The sequence below is a fragment of the Ambystoma mexicanum genome, chromosome 2p (assembly GCF_040938575.1).
Source record: "Ambystoma mexicanum isolate Mex_15411 chromosome 2p, UKY_AmexF1_1, whole genome shotgun sequence".
Lineage (NCBI taxonomy): Eukaryota > Metazoa > Chordata > Amphibia > Caudata > Ambystomatidae > Ambystoma > Ambystoma mexicanum.
This window is the reverse complement of record NC_090923.1, coordinates 32,128,712-32,146,979: the sequence shown is the minus strand read 5'-3', so window position 1 is coordinate 32,146,979 and position 18,268 is coordinate 32,128,712.

Sequence of the window (18,268 nt, the reverse complement as noted above, 5' to 3'; positions counted from 1 at the left end):
TCTGATGGCTATATCACTGGCAGCCTTGCTACACAGCCCTTTGCAGTGTCTGATGGCCGTTTAACTTATCACTTCGCTACCCAGCCCTTCAGTGTCTGATGGCCGCATCACTGACAGCCTTGCTACTCAGCCCTTCAGAGTGTCTGATGGCTGCATCACTGACAGCCTTGCTACCCAGCCATTCACTGTGTCTGATGGCCGCATCACTGACAGCCTTGCTACCCAGCCCATTGCAGTGTCTGATGGCCGTATCACTGACAGCCTTGCTACCCAGCCCTTCAGTGTCTGATGGCTGCATCACTGACAGCCTTGCTACTCAGCCCTTCAGTGTCTAATGGCTGCACCACTGAGAGCCTTGCTATCCAGCTCTTCACAGTTTCTGATAGCTGAATCACTGACAGCCTTGCTACTCAGCCCTTCACAGTGTCTGATGGCCTCATCACTGACAGCCTTGCTACTCAGCCCTTCACAGCGTCTGATGGCAGTATCACTGACAGCCTTGCTACCCAGCCATTCACTGTGTCTGATGACCCCATCACTGACAGCCTTGCTACCCAGCCCTTTGCAGTGTCTGATTGGCGCATCACTGACAGCCTTGCTACCCAGCCCTTCACTGTGTCTGATGGCCGCATCACTGACAGCCTTGCTACCTAGCCCTTCACAGTGTCTGATGGCCGTATCACTGACAGCCTTCCTACCCAGCCCTTCTCAGTGTCTGATGGCTGCATCACTGACAGCCTCGCTACCCAGCCCTTCACAGTGTCTAATGGCTTCACCATTGACAGCCTTGCTACCCAGCCATTCAGTGTCTGATGGCCGCACCACTGATAGCCTTGCTACTCAGCCCTTCAGAGTGTCTGATGGCTGCATAATTGACAGCCTTGCTACCCAGCCCTTTGCAGTGTGTGATGGCCATATCACTGGCAGCCTTGCTACCCAGCCCTTCACAGTGTCTGATGGCAGTGTCACTGACAGCCTTGCTACCCAGCCATTCACTGTGTCTGATGGCTGCAACACTGACAGGCCTTGCTACTCAGCCCTTCAGTGTCTAATGGCTCCACCACTGAGAGCCTTGCTATCCAGCCCTTCACAGTATCAGCCTTGCTACCAGCCCTTCATTGCGTATTGGCTGCTCCACTGACAGCTTTGCTAACCAGTCCTTCATGGTGTTGGATGGCTGCATCACTGACAGCCTTGCTTCCCAGACCATGAGTGTCTACTGGCTGTACCACTGACAGCCTTGCTACCCAGCCCTTCACGGTGTCTGATGGCTGCGTCACTGACAGCGTTGCTACCCAGCCCTTCACAGTGTCTAATGGATTCACCACTGACAGCCTTGCTACCCAGCCCTTCAGCGTCTGATGGCTGCATCACTGACAGCCTTGCTATTCAGCCCTTCAAAGTGTCTGATGGCTGCACCAGTGACAGCATTGCTATCCAGCCCTTCACAGTTTCTGATAGCTGAATCACTGACAGCCTTGCTACTCGGCCCTTCATTGTGGCTGATGGCTGCATCACTGACAGCCTTGCTACACATCCCTCCACAGTGTCTAATGGCTGTATCCCTGACAGCCTTGCTACCCAGCCAGTCACTGTGTCTGATGGCCGCATCACTGACAGCCTTGCTACCCATCCCTTTGCAGTATCTGATGGCTATATCACTGGCAGCCTTGCTACACAGCCCTTTGCAGTGTCTGATGGACGTTTAACTTATCACTTCGCTACCCAGCCCTTCAGTGTCTGATGGCCGCATCACTGACAGCCTTGCTACTCAGCCCTTCAGAGTGTCTGATGGCTGCATCACTGACAGCCTTGCTACCCAGCCATTCACTGTGTCTGATGGCCGCATCACTGACAGCCTTGCTACCCAGCCCATTGCAGTGTCTGATGGCCGTATCACTGACAGCCTTGCTACCCAGCCCTTCAGTGTCTGATGGCTGCATCACTGACAGCCTTGCTACTCAGCCCTTCAGTGTCTAATGGCTGCACCACTGAGAGCCTTGCTATCCAGCTCTTCACAGTTTCTGATAGCTGAATCACTGACAGCCTTGCTACTCAGCCCTTCACAGTGTCTGATGGCCTCATCACTGACAGCCTTGCTACTCAGCCCTTCACAGCGTCTGATGGCAGTATCACTGACAGCCTTGCTACCCAGCCATTCACTGTGTCTGATGACCCCATCACTGACAGCCTTGCTACCCAGCCCTTTGCAGTGTCTGATGGCCATATCACTGGCAGCCTTGCTACCCAGACCGTTGCAGTGTCTGATGGCCGTATAACTGACCACCTCGCAACCCAGCCCTTCAGTGCCTGATGATCGCATCACTGACAGCCTTGCTACTCAGCCCTTCACAGAGTCTGATGGCTGCATCACTGATAGCCTTCCTACCCAGCCATTCACTGTGTCTGATGGGCCGCATTACTGACATCCTTGCTACCTAGCCCTTTGCAGTCCCAGAGGGCCGTATCACTGACAGCCTTGCTACCGAGCCCTTCAGCGTCTCATGGCTGCATCACTGACAGCCATGCTACCCAGCCCTTCAGTGTCTGATGTTTGCATCACTGACAGCCTTGCTACTTAGCCTTTCAGTATCTAATGGCTGCATCACTGACAGCCTTGCTACCCAGCCCTTTGCAGTGTCTGATGGCCATATCACTGGCAGCCTTGCTACCCAAACCTTTGCAGTGCCTGATTGCCACATCACTGACAGCCTTGCTACCCAGCCCTTCACTGTGTCTGATTGCCGTATCACTGACAGCCTTGCTACCCAGTCCTTCACAGTGTCTGATGGCTGCATCACTGACAGCCTTGCTACCTAGCCCTTCACAGTGTCTAATGGCTGTATCACTGACAGCCTTGCTACCCAGCCCTTCTCAGTGTCTGATGGCTGCACCACTGACAGCCTTGCTACTGAGCCCTTCACAGTGTCTGATGGCTGCACCACTGGCAGCCTTGCTACTCAGCCCTTCACAGTGTCTGATGGCTGCACCACTGACAGCCCTGCTACCCAGCCCTTCATGGTGGCTGATGGCTGCATCACTGACGGCCTTGCTACCCAGCCCTTCACAGTGTCTAATGGCTTCACCATTGACAGCCGTGCTACCCAGCCATTCAGTGTTTTATGACTGTATCACTGATAGCCTTGCTACTCAGCCCTTCACAGTGTCCGATGGCTGCATAACTGAACACCTTGCTATCCAGCCTGTCAGTGTCTGATGGCTGCAGCACTGACAGTCGTGCTATCCAGCCCTTCACAGTGTCTGATGGCTGCATAACTGACAGCCTTGCTACCAGCCCTTCATTGTGTAATGGCTGCTCCACTGACAGCTTTGCTAACCAGCCCTTCACGGTGTTGGATGGCTGCATCACTGACAGCCTTGCTACCCAGACCATCAGTGTCTACTGGCTGTACCACTGACAGCCTTGCTACCAAGCCCTTCATGATGTCTGATGGCTGCGTCATTGACAGCCTTGCTACCCAGCCCTTCACAGTGTCTAATGGATTCACCACTGAGAGCCTTGCTACCCAACCCTTCAGTGTCTGATGACTGCATCACTGACAGCCTTGCTACTCAGCCCTTTAGTGACTAATGGCTGCACCACTGAGAGCCTTGGTATCCAGCCCTTCACAGTTTCTGATAGCTGAATCACTGACAGCCTTGCTACTCAGCCCTTCACAGTGTCTGATGGCTGCATCACTGACAGCCTTGCTACTCAGCCCTTCACAGTGTCTGATGGCAGTATCACTGACAGCCTTGCTACCCAGCCATTCACTGTGTCTGATGGCCCCATCACTGACAGCCTTGCTACCCAGCCCTTTGCAGTGTCTGATGGCCATATCACTGGCAGCCTTGCTACCCAGACCTTTGCAGTGTCTGATGGCCGTATAACTGACCACCTCGCAACCCAGCCCTTCAGTGCCTGATGTCCGCATCACTGACAGCCTTGCTACTCAGCCCTTCACAGTGTCTGATGGCTGCATCACTGATAGCCTTCCTACCCAGCCATTCACTGTGTCTGATGGCCGCATCACTGACATCCTTGCTACTTAGCCCTTTGCAGTGCCTGATGGCCGTATCACTGACGGCCTTGCTACCGAGCCCTTCGGTGTCTCATGGCTGCATCACTGACAGCCATGCTACCCAGCCCTTCAGTGTCTGATGTTTGCCTCACTGATAGCCTTGCTACTCAGCCTTTCAGTATCTAATGGCTGCATCACTGACAGCCTTGCTACCCAGGCCTTTGCAGTGTCTGATGGCCATATCACTGGCAGCCTTGCTACCCAACCGTTTGCAGTGCCTGATTGCCGCATCACTGACAGCCTTGCTACCCAGCCCTTCACTGTGTCTGATGGCCGTATCACTGACAGCCTTGCTACCCAGTCCTTCACAGTGTCTGCTGGCCGCATCACTGACAGCCTTGCTACCCACCCCTTCTCAGTGTCTGATGGCTGCACCACTGACAGCCTTGCTACTGAGCCCTTCACAGTGTCTGATGGCTGTACCACTGACAGCCTTGCTACCCAGCCCTTCACAGTGTCTGATGGCTGCACCACTGATAGCCCTGCTACCCAGCCCTTCACAGTGTCTGATGGCTGCACCACTGACAGCCCTGCTACCCAGCCCTTCATGGTGTCTGATGGCTGCATCACTGACAGCCTTGCTACCCAGCCCTTCACAGTGTCTAATGGCTTCACCATTGACAGCCCTGCTACCCAGCCCTTCAGTGTCTGATGGCTGCATCACTGATAGCCTTGCTACTCAGCCCTTCACAGTGTCCGATGGCTGCATAACTGAACACCTTGCTATCCAGCCTGTCAGTGTCTGATGGCTGCACCACTGACAGTCGTGCTATCCAGCCCTTCACAGTGTGTGATGGCTGCATAACTGACAGCCTTGCTACCAGCCCTTCATTGTGTAATGGCTGCTCCACTGACAGCTTTGCTAACCAGCCCTTCACGGTGTTAGATGGCTGCATAACTGACAGCCTTGCTACCAGCCCTTCATTGTGTAATGGCTGCTCCACTGACAGCTTTGCTAACCAGGCCTTCACGGTGTTGGATGTCTGTACCACTGACAGCCTTGCTACCCAGCCCTTCATGATGTCTGATGGCTGCATCACTGACAGCCTTGCTACTCAGCCCTTCACAGTGTCTAATGGCTGCACCAGTGACAGCATTGCTATCCAGCCCTTCACAGTTTCTGAAAGCTGAATCACTGACAGCCTTGCTACTCAGCCCTTCACAGTGGCTGATGGCTGTATCACTGACAGCCTTGCTACTCAACCCTCCACAGTGTCTGATGGCTGTATCCCTGACAGCCTTGCTACCCAGCCAGTCACTGTGTCTGATGGCCGCATCACTGACAGCCCTGCTACCTAGCCCACTGCAGTGTCTGATGGCCATATCACTGACAGCCTTGCTACCCAGCCCTTCAGTGTCTGATGGCTGCATCACTGACAGCCTTGCTACTCAGCCCTTCAGTGTCTAATGGCTGCACCACTGACAGCCTTGCTACTCAGCCCTTCAGTGTCTAATGGCTGCACCACTGAGAGCTTTTCTATCCAGCCCTTCACAGTGTCTGATGGCTGTATCACTGACATCTTGCTACCCAGCCCGTTGCAGTGTCTGATAGCAGTTTAACTGACCCCCTCGCTACCAAGCCCTTCAGTGTCTGATGGCCGCATCACTGACAGCCTTGCTACTCAGCCCTTCACAGTGTCCGATGGCTGCATAACTGAACACCTTGCTATCCAGCCTGTCAGTGTCTGATGGCTGCACCACTGACAGTCGTGCTATCCAGCCCTTCACAGTGTGTGATGGCTGCATAACTGACAGCCTTGCTACCAGCCCTTCATTGTGTAATGGCTGCTCCACTGACAGCTTTGCTAACCAGCCCTTCACGGTGTTAGATGGCTGCATAACTGACAGCCTTGCTACTCAGCCCTTCACAGTGTTTGATGGCTGCATCACTGACAGCCTTGCTACCCAGCCATTCACTGTGTCTGATGGCTGCATCACTGACAGCCTTGCTACCCAGCCCATTGCAGTGTCTGATGGCCATATCACTGACAGCCTTGCAACACACCCCTTCAGTGTCTTATGGCTGCATCACTGACAGCCTTGCTACTCAGCCCTTCAGTGTCTAATGGCTGCACCACTGAGAGCTTTCCTATCCAGCCCTTCACAGTGTCTGATGGCTGTATCACTGACATCTTGCTACCTAGACCTTCGTTGTCTACTGGCTGTACCACTGGCAGCCTTGCTACCCAGCCCTTCACAGTGTCTGATTGCTGCGCCAATGACAGCCTTGCTATCCAGCCCGTCAGTGTCTGATGGCTGCACCACTGACAGCCTTGCTATCCAGCCCTTCATAGTGTCTGGTGGCTGCTTGCATAACTGACAGGCATGATACCCATCTCTTCAGTGTCTAATGGCCGCACCACTGACAGCCTTGCTATCCAGCCCTTCACAGTGTCTGATGGCAGTATCACTGACAGCCGTGCTACCCAGCCATTTCCTGTGTCTGATGGCCGAATCACTGACAGCCTTGCTACTCATCCCTTCACAGTGTCAAATGGCTGCATCACTGACAGCCTTGCTACTCAGCCCTTCACAGTGTCTGATGGCAGTATCACTGACAGCCGTGCTACCCAGCCATTTCCTGTGTCTGATGGCCGAATCACTGACAGCCTTGCTTCCCAGCCATTAACTGTGTCTGATGGCTGCAGCACTGACAGCTTTGCTACCTAGCCCTTTGCAGTGTCTGATGGCCGTATCACTGACAGCCTTGCTACCCATCCCTTCAGTGTCTGATAGCCGCATCACTGACAGTCATGCTACCCAGCCCTTCTGTGTCTGATGGTTGCATCACTGACCGCCTCGCTACTCAGCCTTTCAGTATCTAATGGCTGCACCACTGACAGTTTTGCTACCCAAGCCCTTCGCAGTGTCTGATGGCTGCATCACTGACATCTTGCTACTGAGCCCTTCACAGTGTCTGATGGCTGCACCACTGACAGCCTTGCTACTCAGCCCTTCACAGTGTCTGATGGCAGTATCACTGACAGCCTTGCTACCCAGCCATTTCCTGTGTCTGATGGCCGCATCACTGACAGCCTTGCTACCCAGCCCTTTGCAGTGTCTGATGGCCGTATAACTGACCACCTCGCAACCCAGCCCTTCAGTGCCTGATCGCCGAATCACTGACAGCCTTGCTACCTAGCCATTCACTGTGTCTGATGGCTGCATCACTGACAGATTTGCTACCTAGCCCTTTGCAGTGTCTGATAGCCGTATCACTTACAGCCTTGCTACCCATCCCTTCAGTGTCTGATGGCTGCATCACTGACAGCTTTGCTACCTAGCCCTTTGCAGTGTCTGATAGCCGTATTACTTACAGCCTTTCTACCCAGCCCTTCAGTGTCTGATGGTTGCATCACTGACAGCCTTGCTACTCGGCCTTTCAGTATCTAATGGCTGCACCACTGACAGTTTTGCTACCCAAGCCCTTCACAGTGTCTGATGGCTGCATCACTGACATCTTGCTACCTAGACCAGCAGTGTCTACTGGTTGTACCACTGACAGCCTTGCTACCCAGCCCTTCACAGTGTCTGATGGCTGCACCACTGACAGCCTTGCTACCCAGCCCTTCACAGTGTCTGATGGCTGCACCACTGACAGCCTTGCTATCCAGCCCTTCACAGTGTCTGATGGCTGCACCACTGACAGCCTTGCTACCCATCCCTTCAGTGTCTGATGGCTGCATCACTGACAGCCTTGCTATTCAGCCCTTCACAGTGTCTGATGGCTGCACCAGTGACAGCCTTGCTATCCAGACCTTCACAGTTTCTGATAGCTGAATCACTGGCAGCCTTGCTACTCGGCTCTTCACAGTGGCTGATGGCTGCATCACTGACAGCCTTGCTACACAGCCCTCCACAGTGTCTGATGGCTGTATCCCTGACAGCCTTGCTACCCAGCCAGTCACTGTGTCTGATGGCCGCATCACTGACAGCCTTGCTACCCAGCCCTTTGCAGTATCTGATGGCTATATCACTGGCAGCCTTGCTACACAGCCCTTTGCAGTGTCTGATGGCCGTTTAACTGACCACCTCGCTACCCAGCCCTTCAGTGTCTGATGGCCGCATCACTGACAGCCTTGCTACTCAGCCCTTCAGAGTGTCTGATGGCTGCATCACTGACAGCCTTGCTACCCAGCCATTCACTGTGTCTGATGGCCGCACCACTGACAGCCTTGCTACCCAGCCCTTCAGTGTCTGATGGCTGCATCACTGACAGCCTTGCTACTCAGCCCTTCAGTGCCTAATGGCTGCACCACTGAGAGCCTTGCTATCCAGCCCTTCACAGTTTCTGATAGCTGAATCACTGACAGCCTTGCTACTCAGGCCCTCACAGTGTCTGATGGCTGCATCACTGATAGCCTTGCTACTCAGCCCTTCACAGTGTCTGATGGAAGTATCACTGACAGCCTTGCTACCCAGCCATTCACTGTGTCTGATGGCCCCCTCACTGACAGCCTTGCTACCCAGACCTTTGCAGTGTCTGATGGTCATATCACTGGCAGCCTTGCTACCCAGACCTTTGCAGTGTCTGATGGCCATATAACTGACCACCTCGCAACCCAGCCCTTCAGTGCATGATGTCCGCATCACTGACACCCTTGCTGCTCAGCCCTTCACAGTGTCTGATGGCTGCATCACTCATAGCCTTTCTACCCAGCCATTCACTGTGTCTGATGGCCGCATCACTGGCATCCTTGCTACCTAGCCCTTTTCAGTGCCTGATGGCTCTATCACTGACAGCCTTGCTACCGAGCCCTTCGGTGTCTCATGGCTGCATCACTGACAGCCATGCTACCCAGCCCTTCAGTGTCTGATGTTTGCATCACTGACAGACTTGCTACTCAGCCTTTCAGTATCTAATGGCTGCATCACTGACAGCCTTGCTACCCAGCCCTTTGCAGTGCCTGATTGCCGCATCACTGACAGCCTTGCTACCCAGCCCTTCACTGTGTCTGATGGCCGTATTACTGACAGCCTTGCTACCCAGTCCTTCACAGTGTCTGATGGCTGCATCACTGACAGCCTTGCTACCTAGCCCTTCACAGTGTCTGATGGCCGTATCACTGACAGCCCTGCTACCTAGCCCTTCTCAGTGTATGATGGCTGCACCACTGACAGCCTTGCTACTGAGCCCTTCACAGTGTCTGATGGCTGCACCACTGACAGCCTTGCTACTCAGCCCTTCACAGTGTCTGATGGCTGCACTACTGACAGCCTTGCTACCCAGCCCTTTGCAGTGTCTGATGGCCATATCACTGGCAGCATTGCTACCCAACCCTTTGCAGTGCCTGATTGCTGCATCACTGACAGCCTTGCTACCCAGCCCTTCACTGTGTCTGATGGTTGCATAACTGACAGCCTTGCTACCAGCCCTTCATTGCGTATTGGCTGTTCCGCTGACAGCTTTGCTAACCAGCCCTTCATGGTATTGGATGGCTGCATCACCGACAGCCTTGCTACCCAGACCATCAGTGTCTACTGGCTGTACCACTGACAGCCTTGCTACCCAGCCCTTCACGGTGTCTGATGGCTGCATCACTGACAGCGTTGTTACCCAGCCCTTCACAGTGTCTGATGGATTCACCACTGACAGCCTTGCTACCCAGCCCTTCAGCGTCTGATGGCTGCATCACTGACAGCCTTGCTATTCAGCCCTTCAAAGTGTCTGATGGCTGCACCAGTGACAGCATTGCTATCCAGCCCTTCACAGTTTCTGATAGCTGAATCACTGACAGCCTTGCTACTCGGCCCTTCATTGTGGCTGATGGCTGCATCACTGACAGCCTTGCTACACAGCCCTCCACAGTGACTGATGGCTGTATCCCTGACAGCCTTGCTACCCAGCCCTTCACAGTGTCTGATGGCAGTGTCACTGACAGCCTTGCTACCCAGCCATTCACTGTGTCTGATGGCTGCAACACTGACAGGCCTTGCTACTCAGCCCTTCAGTGTCTAATGGCTGCACCACTGAGAACCTTGCTATCCAGCCCTTCACAGTGTCTGATGGTTGCATAACTGACAGCCTTGCTACCAGCCCTTCATTGCGTATTGGCTGCTCCGCTGACAGCTTTGCTAACCAGCCCTTCATGGTGTTGGATGGCTGCATCACCGACAGCCTTGCTACCCAGACCATCAGTGTCTACTGGCTGTACCACTGACAGCCTTGCTACCCAGCCCTTCACGGTGTCTGATGGCTGCATCACTGACAGCGTTGCTACCCAGCCCTTCACAGTGTCTAATGGATTCACCACTGACAGCCTTGCTACCCAGCCCTTCAGCGTCTGATGGCTGCATCACTGACAGCCTTGCTATTCAGCCCTTCAAAGTGTCTGATGGCTGCACCAGTGACAGCATTGCTATCCAGCCCTTCACAGTTTCTGATAGCTGAATCACTGACAGCCTTGCTACTCGGCCCTTCATTGTGGCTGATGGCTAGATCACTGACAGCCTTGCTACACAGCCCTCCACAGTGACTGATGGCTGTATCCCTGACAGCCTTGCTACCCAGCCAGTCACTGTGTCTGATGGCCGCATCACTGACAGCCTTGCTACCCAGCCCTTTGCAGTATCTGATGGCTATATCACTGGCAGCCTTGCTACACAGCCCTTTGCAGTGTCTGATGGCCGTTTAACTGACCACCTCGCTACCCAGCCCTTCAGTGTCTGATGGCCGCATCACTGACAGCCTTGCTACTCAGCCCTTCAGAGTGTCTGATGGCTGCATCACTGACAGCCTTGCTACCCAGCCATTCACTGTGTCTGATGGCCGCATCACTGACAGCCTTGCTACCCAGCCCATTGCAGTGTCTGATGGCCGTATAACTGACAGCCTTGCTACCCAGCCCTTCAGTGTCTGATGGCTGCATCACTGACAGCCTTGCTACTCAGCCCTTCAGTGTCTAATGGCTGCACCACTGAGAGCCTTGCTATCCAGCCCTTCACAGTTTCTGATAGCTGAATCACTGACAGCCTTGCTACTCAGCCCCTCACAGTGTCTGATGGCTGCATCACTGATAGCCTTGCTACTCAGCCCTTCACAGTGTCTGATGGAAGTATCACTGACAGCCTTGCTACCCAGCCATTCACTGTGTCTGATGGCCCCATCACTGACAGCCTTGCTACCCAGACCTTTGCAGTGTCTGATGGTCATATCACTGGCAGCCTTGCTACCCAGACCTTTGCAGTGTCTGATGGCCATATAACTGACCACCTCGCAACCCAGCCCTTCAGTGCCTGATGTCCGCATCACTGACACCCTTGCTGCTCAGCCCTTCACAGTGTCTGATGGCTGCATCACTCATAGCCTTTCTACCCAGCCATTCACTGTGTCTGATGGCCGCATCACTGGCATCCTTGCTACCTAGCCCTTTGCAGTGCCTGATGGCTGTATCACTGACAGCCTTGCTACCGAGCCCTTCGGTGTCTCATGGCTGAATCACTGACAGCCATGCTACCCAGCCCTTCAGTGTCTGATGTTTGCATCACTGACAGACTTGCTACTCAGCCTTTCAGTATCTAATGGCTGCATCACTGACAGCCTTGCTACCCAGCCCTTTGCAGTGCCTGATTGCTGCATCACTGACAGCCTTGCTACCCAGCCCTTCACTGTGTCTGATGGCCGTATTACTGAGAGCCTTGCTACCCAGTCCTTCACAGTGTCTGATGGCCGCATCACTGACACCCTTGCTACCTAGCCCTTCCCAGTGTCTGATGGCCGTATCACTGACAGCCTTGCTACCTAGCCCTTCTCAGTGTATGATGGCTGCACCACTGACAGCCTTGCTACTGAGCCCTTCACAGTGTCTGTAGGCTGCACCACTGACAGCCTTGCTATTCAGCCCTTCACAGTGTCTGATGGCTGCACTACTGACAGCCTTGCTACCCAGCCCTTTGCAGTGTCTGATGGCCATATCACTGGCAGCCTTGCTACCCAACCCTTTGCAGTGCCTGATTGCTGCATCACTGACAGCCTTGCTACCCAGCCCTTCACTGTGTCTGATGGCCGTATCACTGACAGCCTTGCTACCAGTCCTTCACAGTGTCTGATGGCTGCCTCATTGACAGCCTTGCTACCTAGCTCTTCACAGTGTCTGATGGCCGTATCACTGACAGCCTTGCTACCCAGCCCTTCTCAGTGTCTGATGGCTGCATCACTGACAGCCTCGCTACCCAGCCCTTCACAGTGTCTAATGGCTTCACCATTGACAGCCTTGCTACCCAGCCATTCAGTGTCTGATGGCCGCACCACTGACAGCCTTGCTACTCAGCCCTTCACAGTGTCTGATGGCTGCATAATTGACAGCCTTGCTACCCAGCCCTTTGCAGTGTGTGATGGCCATATCACTGGCAGCCTTGCTACCCAGCCCTTCACAGTGTCTGATGGCAGTGTCACTGACAGCCTTGCTACCCAGCCATTCACTGTGTCTGATGGCTGCAACACTGACAGGCCTTGCTACTCAACCCTTCAGTGTCTAATGGCTGCACCACTGAGAGCCTTGCTATCCAGCCCTTCACAGTGTCTGATGGTTGCATAACTGACAGCCTTGCTACCAGCCCTTCATTGCGTATTGGCTGCTCCGCTGACAGCTTTGCTAACCAGCCCTTCATGGTATTGGATGGCTGCATCACCGACAGCCTTGCTACCCAGACCATCAGTGTCTACTGGCTGTACCACTGACAGCCTTGCTACCCAGCCCTTCACGGTGTCTGATGGCTGCATCACTGACAGCGTTGCTACCCAGCCCTTCGCAGTGTCTAATGGATTCACCACTGACAGCCTTGCTACCCAGCCCTTCAGCGTCTGATGGCTGCATCACTGACAGCCTTGCTATTCAGCCCTTCAAAGTGTCTGATGGCTGCACCAGTGACAGCATTGCTATCCAGCCCTTCACAGTTTCTGATAGCTGAATCACTGACAGCCTTGCTACTCGGCCCTTCATTGTGGCTGATGGCTGCATCACTGACAGCCTTGCTACACAGCCTCCACAGTGACTGATGGCTGTATCCCTGACAGCCTTGCTACCCAGCCCTTCACAGTGTCTGATGGCAGTGTCACTGACAGTCTTGCTACCCAGCCATTCACTGTGTCTGATGGCTGCAACACTGACAGGCCTTGCTACTCAGCCCTTCAGTGTCTAATGGCTGCACCACTGAGAACCTTGCTATCCAGCCCTTCACAGTGTCTGATGGTTGCATAACTGACAGCCTTGCTACCAGCCCTTCATTGCGTATTGGCTGCTCCGCTGACAGCTTTGCTAACCAGCCCTTCATGGTGTTGGATGGCTGCATCACCAACAGCCTTGCTACCCAGACCATCAGTGTCTACTGGCTGTACCACTGACAGCCTTGCTACCCAGCCCTTCACGGTGTCTGATGGCTGCATCACTGACAGCGTTGCTACCCAGCCCTTCACAGTGTCTAATGGATTCACCACTGACAGCCTTGCTACCCAGCCCTTCAGCGTCTGATGGCTGCATCACTGACAGCCTTGCTATTCAGCCCTTCAAAGTGTCTGATGGCTGCACCAGTGACAGCATTGCTATCCAGCCCTTCACAGTTTCTGATAGCTGAATCACTGACAGCCTTGCTACTCGGCCCTTCATTGTGGCTGATGGCTAGATCACTGACAGCCTTGCTACTCGGCCCTTCATTGTGGCTGATGGCTAGATCACTGACAGCCTTGCTACACAGCCCTCCACAGTGACTGATGGCTGTATCCCTGACAGCCTTGCTACCCAGCCAGTCACTGTGTCTGATGGCCGCATCACTGACAGCCTTGCTACCCAGCCCTTTGCAGTATCTGATGGCTATATCACTGGCAGCCTTGCTACACAGCCCTTTGCAGTGTCTGATGGCCGTTTAACTGACCACCTCGCTACCCAGCCCTTCAGTGTCTGATGGCCGCATCACTGACAGCCTTGCTACTCAGCCCTTCAGAGTGTCTGATGGCTGCATCACTGACAGCCTTGCTACCCAGCCATTCACTGTGTCTGATGGCCGCATCACTGACAGCCTTGCTACCCAGCCCATTGCAGTGTCTGATGGCCGTATCACTGACAGCCTTGCTACCCAGCCCTTCAGTGTCTGATGGCTGCATCACTGACAGCCTTGCTACTCAGCCCTTCAGTGTCTAATGGCTGCACCACTGAGAGCCTTGCTATCCAGCCCTTCACAGTTTCTGATAGCTGAATCACTGACAGCCTTGCTATTCAGCCCTTCACAGTGACTGATGGCCTCATCACTGACAGCCTTGCTACTCAGCCCTTCACAGCGTCTGATGGCAGTATCACTGACAGCCTTGCTACCCAGCCATTCACTGTGTCTGATGGCCCCATCACTGACAGCCTTGCTACCCAGCCCTTTGCAGTGTCTGATGGCCATATCACTGGCAGCCTTGCTACCCAGACCTTTGCAGTGTCTGATGGCCGTATAACTGACCACCTCGCAACCCAGCCCTTCAGTGCCTGATGATCGCATCACTGACAGCCTTGCTACTCAGCCCTTCACAGAGTCTGATGGCTGCATCACTGATAGCCTTCCTACCCAGCCATTCACTGTGTCTGATGGCCGCATTACTGACATCCTTGCTACCTAGCCCTTTGCAGTCCCTGAGGGCCGTATCACTGACAGCCTTGCTACCGAGCCCTTCAGCGTGTCATGGCTGCATCACTGACAGCCATGCTACCCAGCCCTTCAGTGTCTGATGTTTGCATCACTGACAGCCTTGCTACCCAGCCCTTTGCAGTGTCTGATGGCCATATCACTGGCAGCCTTGCTACCCAACCCTTTGCAGTGCCTGATTGCTGCATCACTGACAGCCTTGCTACCCAGCCCTTCACTGTGTCTGATGGCCGTATCACTGACAGCCTTGCTACCAGTCCTTCACAGTGTCTGATGGCTGCCTCATTGACAGCCTTGCTACCTAGCTCTTCACAGTGTCTGATGGCCGTATCACTGACAGCCTTGCTACCCAGCCCTTCTCAGTGTCTGATGGCTGCATCACTGACAGCCTCGCTACCCAGCCCTTCACAGTGTCTAATGGCTTCACCATTGACAGCCTTGCTACCCAGCCATTCAGTGTATGATGGCCGCACCACTGACAGCCTTGCTATTCAGCCCTTCACAGTGTCTGATGGCTGCATAATTGACAGCCTTGCTACCCAGCCCTTTGCAGTGTGTGATGGCCATATCACTGGCAGCCTTGCTACCCAGCCCTTCACAGTGTCTGATGGCAGTGTCACTGACAGCCTTGCTACCCAGCCATTCACTGTGTCTGATGGCTGCAACACTGACAGGCCTTGCTACTCAGCCCTTCAGTGTCTAATGGCTGCACCACTGAGAGCCTTGCTATCCAGCCCTTCACAGTGTCTGATGGTTGCATAACTGACAGCCTTGCTACCAGCCCTTCATTGCGTATTGGCTGCTCCGCTGACAGCTTTGCTAACCAGCCCTTCATGGTATTGGATGGCTGCATCACCGACAGCCTTGCTACCCAGACCATCAGTGTCTACTGGCTGTACCACTGACAGCCTTGCTACCCAGCCCTTCACGGTGTCTGATGGCTGCATCACTGACAGCGTTGCTACCCAGCCCTTCGCAGTGTCTAATGGATTCACCACTGACAGCCTTGCTACCCAGCCCTTCAGCGTCTAATGGCTGCATCACTGACAGCCTTGCTATTCAGCCCTTCAAAGTGTCTGATGGCTGCAACAGTGACAGCATTGCTATCCAGCCCTTCAAAGTTTCTGATAGCTGAATCACTGACAGCCTTGCTACTCGGCCCTTCATTGTGGCTGATGGCTGCATCACTGACAGCCTTGCTACACAGCCTCCACAGTGACTGATGGCTGTATCCCTGACAGCCTTGCTACCCAGCCCTTCACAGTGTCTGATGGCAGTGTCACTGACAGTCTTGCTACCCAGCCATTCACTGTGTCTGATGGCTGCAACACTGACAGGCCTTGCTACTCAGCCCTTCAGTGTCTAATGGCTGCACCACTGAGAACCTTGCTATCCAGCCCTTCACAGTGTCTGATGGTTGCATAACTGACAGCCTTGCTACCAGCCCTTCATTGCGTATTGGCTGCTCCGCTGACAGCTTTGCTAACCAGCCCTTCATGGTGTTGGATGGCTGCATCACCGACAGCCTTGCTACCCAGACCATCAGTGTCTACTGGCTGTACCACTGACAGCCTTGCTACCCAGCCCTTCACGGTGTCTGATGGCTGCATCACTGACAGCGTTGCTACCCAGCCCTTCACAGTGTCTAATGGATTCACCACTGACAGCCTTGCTACCCAGCCCTTCAGCGTCTGATGGCTGCATCACTGACAGCCTTGCTATTCAGCCCTTCAAAGTGTCTGATGGCTGCACCAGTGACAGCATTGCTATCCAGCCCTTCACAGTTTCTGATAGCTGAATCACTGACAGCCTTGCTACTCGGCCCTTCATTGTGGCTGATGGCTAGATCACTGACAGCCTTGCTACACAGCCCTCCACAGTGACTGATGGCTGTATCCCTGACAGCCTTGCTACCCAGCCAGTCACTGTGTCTGATGGCCGCATCACTGACAGCCTTGCTACCCAGCCCTTTGCAGTATCTGATGGCTATATCACTGGCAGCCTTGCTACACAGCCCTTTGCAGTGTCTGGTGGCCGTTTAACTGACCACCTCGCTACCCAGCCCTTCAGTGTCTGATGGCCGCATCACTGACAGCCTTGCTACTCAGCCCTTCAGAGTGTCTGATGGCTGCATCACTGACAGCCTTGCTACCCAGCCATTCACTGTGTCTGATGGCCGCATCACTGACAGCCTTGCTACCCAGCCCATTGCAGTGTCTGATGGCCGTATCACTGACAGCCTTGCTACCCAGCCCTTCAGTGTCTGATGGCTGCATCACTGACAGCCTTGCTACTCAGCCCTTCAGTGTCTAATGGCTGCACCACTGAGAGCCTTGCTATCCAGCCCTTCACAGTTTCTGATAGCTGAATCACTGACAGCCTTGCTATTCAGCCCTTCACAGTGACCGATGGCCTCATCACTGACAGCCTTGCTACTTAGCCCTTCACAGCGTCTGATGGCAGTATCACTGACAGCCTTGCTACCCAGCCATTCACTGTGTCTGATGGCCCCATCACTGACAGCCTTGCTACCCAGCCCTTTGCAGTGTCTGATGGCCATATCACTGGCAGCCTTGCTACCCAGACCTTTGCAGTGTCTGATGGCCGTATAACTGACCACCTCGCAACCCAGCCCTTCAGTGCCTGATGATCGCATCACTGACAGCCTTGCTACTCAGCCCTTCACAGAGTCTGATGGCTGCATCACTGATAGCCTTCCTACCCAGCCATTCACTGTGTCTGATGGCTGCATTACTGACATCCTTGCTACCTAGCCCTTTGCAGTCCCTGAGGGCCGTATCACTGACAGCCTTGCTACCGAGCCCTTCAGCGTGTCATGGCTGCATCACTGACAGCCATGCTACCCAGCCCTTCAGTGTCTGATGTTTGCATCACTGACAGCCTTGCTACTTAGCCTTTCAGTATCTAATGGCTGCATCACTGACAGCCTTGCTACCCAGCCCTTTGAAGTGTCTGATGGCCATATCACTGGCAGCCTTGCTACCCAAACCTTTGCAGTGCCTGATTGCCGCATCACTGACAGCCTTGCTACCCAGCCCTTCACTGTGTCTGATGGCCGTATCACTGACAGCCTTGCTACCCATTCCTTCACAGTGTCTGATGGCCGCATCACTGGCAGCCTTGCTACCTAGCCCTTCACAGTGTCTAATGGCCGTATCACTGACAGCCTTGCTACCCAGCCCTTCTCAGTGTCTGATGGCTGCACCACTGACAGCCTTGCTACTGAGCCCTTCACAGTGTCTGATGGCTGCACCACTGACAGCCTTGCTACTCAGCCCTTCACAGTGTCTGATGGCTGCACCACTGACAGCCCTGCTACCCAGCCCTTCATGGTGTCTGATGGCTGCATCACTGACAGCCTTGCCACCCAGCCCTTCACAGTGTCTAATGGCTTCACCATTGACAGCCGTGCTACCCAGCCCTTCAGTGTCTGATGGCTGCATCACTGATAGCCTTGCTACTCAGCCTTTCACAGTGTCCGATGGCTGCATAACTGAACACCTTGCTATCCAGCCTGTCAGTGTCTGATGGCTGCACCACTG